Below are 7,500 nucleotides of genomic sequence, written 5' to 3'. Positions count from 1 at the left end.
GGCAGTTTTCGTATCAGTCTTGGAGTGTGTTGTTGTAATTTAAACACAAAAACACAAGCAGTTGCGGAGTTCATTGAGAAAGTCTGGGGTAAAAGAAAGTTGCTAATGTACCGTTGAGTGTTTGGAGTTTGTCTTGTCTTTTTTTTGCCTGTTCGTTTCCTTGTTTTTGTTTTTCTTCCTTTGTCTTGTCAAACATTGTTTCCGTTTTTGTCTTGTTTTACTATGGAAGTTGATATGTTATATTTTGGTGTCTTATAATTCCTATGTGGGATGGGCCACTTAAAGTGGCTTGACATGAAAATAAACCATTCATTCATTCATTCATTCATTCATTCATATACTGTGGCCTCTGGACTCCAGAATTATTCTGCCCTTAGATTCATCAATATGATCCTCACCATTGAGTCATGGTGCATCCACTTCCGTTTCTATCCGAATACACATAACTATGTTGATTGAAGACATACAGATACAGATAATGACACCTCGGCACATGAGATGCCCTCACAAATCCACTGGGAGAGACGCCGTTTAGACAGCAGTGATCACACCTTCCCCGGGCCAAACCAACAGCTGGGGGGGGGGGTAGGATGGATCGCAGCCGTGCTGAACATAACCAGTCAGCGCACGCACAGGACACAATAAACATAGGCGGGTCTCTTCCTCGCTCGAATGACGCCGAGGATAGAGTGCTCTCAGTTCCAAATCCAGGGCACCGAACGCCCCCCGGACCACTTTCCGAACGAAAGATAGGATCCGTGCGCAAAACAGCTTTGCTCCCATCACCCGTAATGAGATAAACCTGTCAGAGCTCTCAAATCACTGACCCACTTGGCCCATGTCAAAGCAAGGAGCAGCGCGGTCTTAATAGAGAGCCACTTGAGAGAGATTGGCTCCGTTGGTTCAAACGGAGCGCGTTCAGAACCAAGACCGAGCATGATTGACAGAACCGAGCCCTTCAGGGAAGGACGGAAAATGCTCGAACTCTTCTCCGGCGCTTCCCTCCTTGGAATGGGACAGAGGCGCTCTCACGGCACGGCGCCCGTGTCCAGATTGATACCCCAAGTAAACAATCTGACGGGCCGACCACGGAGCGCTCTTCTCCCAGTTGACCGCAAACCCCGGGTCAGTGAGATGTCTCGCCACCGCGGCGATGTGCGTCAGAGTCAACGAAGGCGACGGAGGCAGAACCAGAAGGTCGTCCGGGTACGACAGGATCCCGAGGCCCTCCACACAGTCGGAGAAGGTTCCGGGGGGGTTTTGGCTTGCGCTGTGGATAACGCTTTCTCTCGGTCGTGACGGCAGCGGCAGAGACACGCGGACGTGCTCACACACCGCCCTTCCCCGGAGCGGCGAGGTCACGAGCGAGGAGGAGGCGGTCTTACTCCCGGTTGCGACATTGCCCCGGGGATATTAGACACGGTCGAACCAAACGACCCCTGCTTGCTGACCGGCGAGACGAACCAAACGACCCCTGCTTGCTGACCGGCAAGTCGAGGATGAGATGAGATGAGATGAGATATACTTTATTGTCCCCGCAGGGAAATTTGTCTTGGGCAAAAGTGCAGTTGTACATCAACGTTTTAAAAAAAACACACAGACAATACACAGTAGCAGCAATACACAGTAGCAGCAAGTACAAAGTAATCAACATAGTTTCACAAGGTGCAAAGCAAAAGTGCAAGTGCAAGAGTATAAGAGTAAACACAGGAAAGTATCACAGACTGTCCCACTAAGAGCTATGAACTATATGGCGATTGTTCAATAAGACAATTGAAGTGGGAAGGAAAGAAAGTTTGAGACGGTTGCTCTTGCAACGGCACGCTCTATAACGTCTACCAGAGGGCAGCAGCTCATACTCAGAATATAACAGATGTGTGGGGTCAGACAACACTCTATTTGCTAGACTGAGCACCGTATTCTCAAAGATAGTCTGGAGAGATGGAGAATCTTTTTTACCAATTACCTTCATGGCTGTTTTTTCCATTTTGGCTATTCTTGATTTGAGCTGGACAGAGAGTGTCCCAAACCAAGCAGCCATACCGTATCTAATGATGCTCCCTAGCACTGCATCATAGAAAGTAGTCATGACTCCTTTACTCACACCAAAGAGCCTGAGCCTGCGTAGAAAATGCAGGCGTTGTGCCAATTTGGCACACAGATAATCCAAGTGGACATTCCATTTTAGCTGGTTGTCCATTTGGATCCCCAAGTATTTGTAAGATACAACCTGCTCAATTTGCGTGCCTCCCATGAGCACTGGCTCATGGGGGCAGACAGTTTTAGGATCGAAGATCATTTCTTTGGTTTTAGTGGTGTTTAACATGAGGTGGCTGTTTTCACACCACTCTTTAAAGTTATTGATCTCTCTGATGTATCCCTCAGGGCGTTCAGCACCCGACAGCAGGCTGACTATTACAGTATCATCAGAAAATTTCAAGATGTAGTTGTTTGGCTGACTACTTCTGCAGTCATTTGTGTAGGCAGTGAAGAGGAAGGGTGAACTCACCCCCCCCTGTGGCACACCAGTGCTACACATTTTAGAACTTGACAGTACAGAATTTACCTTGACCTGTTGAGATCTGTTTGTCAACAAGGAGTGGAACCATCTGATGATGAATGGATTTACATTCATGTTGTTTAGCTTTTTTACAAGTAGCAAAGGACAGACCGTATCGAAAGCAGAACTGAAGTCTGCAAAAAGGACACGTGCGTAAGCTTTAGGTTCCTCTAAGTGTTTACTTATTAGGTGGGTAATGCTTACTACAGCATCCTCCGTGCTGCGCCCAGCCCTATAAGCAAATTGTAGGGGATCCATAGAGGAGGCCACCTGAGACTTTAGGGAATTAACTATGACTCTCTCAAAACATTTCATAACCCCACAAGTTAGAGCAATGGGTCTATAGTCCTTGTTTACAGAAGGACAAGATACTTTGGGGATAGGAATAATTATTGATTTTTTCCATATATCAGGAACCATATGTTTGTCAACAGACTGTTGAAAAATAGGGCACCAGGCCGCAGTAAGCTCTTCAGAGCACTTTTTTAACAGCAAGGCGGGCAAGCCATCAGGCCCCGTTGATTTTTTGTTGCCTACCTTGCTGAAGACCAATTGAACTTGTTGAGGATCAATAATAAGACGCTCATGATCATTACACTCAATAGAATTAATGTTAAAATCCTGCTCAGTAAAGACAGTGTCATGACGTAGGAAAAAGACATTCAATTCATTGGCTTTGGCTAGTTCATCCAGTGACACAATCTGATTACGGTTAGAGTTCATGTTTGTTATCTTTTTCATGTGGTCCCATAGACCCTTACTGTTCATGGAGCCTACACTCTCTTCCAGTGCAGCTCGGTGGTTTCTTTTGGCCTGTGTCAACATTCGATTTAGCTCCTTTTGAGCTGCAGCCATACCCCCCCTGTCCCCATTTTTAAAAGCCACTTTCTTGTTGTTAATACAAACTTTTACCTCCTTGGTAATATAGGGCTTGTTGTTAGGGAAGTGAAGGATGGACTTTTTAGGGACAACATTGTCCACACAGAAATTGATGTAGTCCGTTACAGTCTCCGTAGCCTCATTTAATTCCAACTCATGAAAGATGCTCCAGTCCGTACAAAGGAAGCAGCCCTTCAAGGACTCCACACTGTCCTCTGACCACTGTAACACAGTTTTTTGGACAGGCTTACTGGACTTAAGAGCAGACTTATAAGTGGGCATGAGTTGGATGGTCGAGTGATCAGAATTGGAAAGAGGGGGGAGAGCCTTGGCTCTGTAAGCATTTTTTATGTTCCCATAACATTTGTCCAACACGTTTTTTTTCCTAGTGCCACATTTCACATATTGGTGAAACCCAGGTAGAGCTGGCTCCAGTCTACAGTGGTTCAGATCCCCGAGTACGAACACAGGGGCACCGGGAGTGCGTTGCATTTGTTTGTGAACACAGTCTGCAAGTTTATTAGCAGCTCTGGCAGCATTTGCACTGGGCGGTACATAAGCTGCACAAATGACAATATTACCGAATTCCCTCGGAAGGTAAAACGGTCTCATGGAGAGACAAAGCAGTTCAAGATCGGGGTCACAGTATTTTTCTCTGATTGTGTATTGGCTACACCAGCTGTTACTCACATATACACTGAGACCTCCTCCTCTGGACTTCCCAGACGTAGCCTCACGATCGGCTCGTATTGACGAGAAGCCCTCCAGCTCCAGCATGGAGTTAGGTATGTCCTCTCGTAACCATGTTTCGGTGAATACCATGATATTAGCCTCCCGGTATTCATGGCTAAATCTAGCGTGTACACGGAGCTCATCCATTTTATTTCGAAGCGAGCGCACGTTGCTCAGGATGATCGAAGGCAGCGGGGGCTTGTTTCCCCTTCTGCGGACGCGTTGCCTGACGCCGCCTTTCCTTCCCCTCTTCCTCCGTCTGATTCCCCCGACGGGGCTGCTGGAGACGGCCGCAGGGAGGTTCGGCGGCGGTGTGATCCCTTGAGACCGGAGGGAGAGCAGTGCCTCTCTGGTGTAGACATAGGGCACTGCCGTGTTTGTGGGGAGAGTTTCGAACCCACTCGTGCACAGGAGTTCCCCCATGACAAAGAACAGTACAAGCATCCACAGTGCTGCCATGACTCCAGTAGAGTTCCCAGACTAGCAGAGACAGTTCCTAGGGGTTTGTTAGCCCCACTGGGCACTCAAGGTGCTGGGCTAGTTAGCTAGCACGCCTCGCACCCCAGTTGCTGGCTGGAAGCCAGCTTTCGTAAGTCCCAGAAAGAACTGAAAAAGCCCTGTGTTACACTTGACTGCTTTGTACAATACTGCTAGAAACGATGAACTGTACACAAAACAATAAGCAAAAACAATAAAACGCTTAAGGCAGCAGCAGCACTAGAGCCCGGGTCGCCACAGAGCAGCGCCTCCGATGACAATTGAAGAGATCGAGGAGGACGCCCTTGTTCTCCTCGCGCAGACCGGTCAGAGACAGCCACAGACGACGCCGCTGAAGGACAGAAGTGACCATCGCTCCTCCCAGGCAGGAGGCGGAGATCCTCACCAGCTGACCCAGATAGCAAGCGGATCTGGGCCATATACAGGCCAGATCTGGCCCTTGTGGCTTAGTTCCGGACCATTGATGGCCCAGAATTATTACACATCCGCTTGCTATCTGGGGAGCGACGGCTCACGCAGCTTCGGTCATCTCCGTTCTCCAATCCCCTTCCTCGGCGGAGGGGGTCTGCTCCTTGGCTAGCTGGGCCGATGTAGATGGTTAGCACGGCGATGGATGAGGAGGCGGAGACGGTCTTCTTGTCCTCTTGTCCGCCGAGGACAGGGTGGTCTTGTCCTTGGGGTCAGGCATCGCCGGCTTCCTGGCCGAACCCCCGAGGGGAGGAGCCAGGCACGAGTGCCGCGGCGATGTCGGGTTCCAGCGTAGGGGAGGCATCTGTCATGACGTCACCCCAGCCGGGCCACCCTGGTAGCTCTCGCAAAGAGCCGTAGCGGGGAGACAGGGAGGGAGAGAGACAGGGGGAGGGAGAGAGAGAGAGGGAGAGAGAGACAGAGAGAGGTAGAGAGAGACAGAGGGAGAGAGGGAGAGAGAGACAGGGACGGAGAGAGACAGAGGGAGAGAGGGAGAGAGAGACAGGGACGGAGAGAGACAGAGGGAGAGAGGGAGAGAGAGACAGGAACGGAGAGAGACAGAGGGAGAGAAAGACAGAGGGAGGAAGAGAGAGACAGAGGGAGGGAGAGAGAGACAGGGATGGATAGAGAGAGACAGGAATGGAGAGAGACAGAGGGAGAGAAAGACAGAGGGAGGGAGAGAGAGACAGGAACGGAGAGAGAGAGGGAGAGAAAGACAGAGGGAGGGAGAGAGAGACAGAGGGAGGTAGAGAGACAGGGGGAGAGAGAGACAGAGGGAGGTAGAGAGACAGGGGGAGAGAGAGAGGCAGAGGGAGAGAGAGACAGAGGGAGAGAGAGACAGGGGGAGGGAGAGAGAGACAGAGGGAGGGAGAGAGAGACAGGGATGGATAGAGAGAGAGACAGGGACGGAGAGAGACAGAGGGAGAGAAAGACAGAGGGAGGGAGAGAGAGACAGAGGGAGGGAGAGAGAGACAGGGATGGATAGAGAGAGAGACAGGAACGGAGAGAGACAGAGGGAGAGAAAGACAGAGGGAGGGAGAGAGAGACAGGAACGGAGAGAGACAGAGGGAGAGAAAGACAGAGGGAGGGAGAGAGAGATAGCATGCCTGAGGTAAGAGTAATAGGATCAGTTAAGCTTTAATCTTTCATTCAGGTTCGTTTGGGCGGGGTCAGGGTGCTTTTGTCTGTGCGGAAACTGCAGAGAGGAGAAGAGATTAAAAATGTTTCTTTTTATTTGCTTCAAAGACTTCCAAAGTCTTCAAGGCCCTTAAAACTGAGGTTTTCAGAAAGTTTCTCCAGACAGGAGAGTCAGGGTGGAGCTAGAGAGAGACAATTAAATCATACCGTATATCTTATTTCCCACGTATGATCTTCGTAAGATCCAGGCTGCATCATCTCCATGATCGTATTCAAAGAGAGCTCTGGCTACCCATTCCATTGACAATACACCCATTAGGTCCATTAGGCTTTTAAACAATTATCAATATTAAAGCAATTTGGTTTATGTACTTTCCAGTTCATTATGATAATTCACAAGCTAATGCGATGACGCAGCGTGTCAGCGTTGATGGTACGTGTTCTACTCTTGTGCCGTGTGCCGAACGTCTCCCAGTCCCAGCAGCCAGGACGAAGAGGCGTGGAGAGGCAGCCTTCTGCCACGATGCCCCCAGACTGGGGACACTCTGCCAGAGAGCCTCAGATTGAGCAGCCAGTCCCAGCAGCCAGGACGAAGAGGCGTGGAGAGGCAGCCTTCTGCCACGATGCCCCCAGACTGGGGAACGCTCTGCCAGAGAGCCTCAGATTGACTGAGACCCTGGAGACGTTCAAGCGAGACCTCAAAACGTATCTATTTAATCTGGCCTTTTAAACACCTGTTGTTGTTTGTTGTTTGTCTGTTGTTGTTTTGATCTGTCTGTTGTTTCATGTCGTGTTTCTGTAAAGCACATCGCGTTGCAATTTGCAGGAAATGTGCTATATAAATAAAGTATTGATTGATATATAAATAAAGTATTGATTGATATATAAATAAAGTATTGATTGATATATAAATAAAGTATTGATTGATATATAAATATATATATAAAAAAGTATTGATAAGTAGCAGACTAATGGCCAGTGGTGTATTTTCACATCTAGTATAGACGACAAACAGGAAATTACATTCATCCATAAGCTGCTCACTGGAGAGCGTGTGAATAAGTGTTCCTACTGTACAGTACATCTCCACAGCTGTGCCAACACAAATGTGAAAAGGAATGATCTGATGATTTCCGATACTTCCGGTACTTTCTGTGCTAGTTCCCTACACTTGTGTTGGACTGAACTTATATAGCGCTCTTATACAAAGCCTTTCATTCAGCCAT

Source organism: Borostomias antarcticus, assembly GCF_949987555.1.
Source record: "Borostomias antarcticus genome assembly, chromosome: 2".
Classification (NCBI taxonomy): Eukaryota; Metazoa; Chordata; class Actinopteri; order Stomiiformes; family Stomiidae; genus Borostomias; species Borostomias antarcticus.
The sequence above is the reverse complement of the archived record's forward strand: the minus strand, read 5'-3'. Positions refer to the sequence as shown.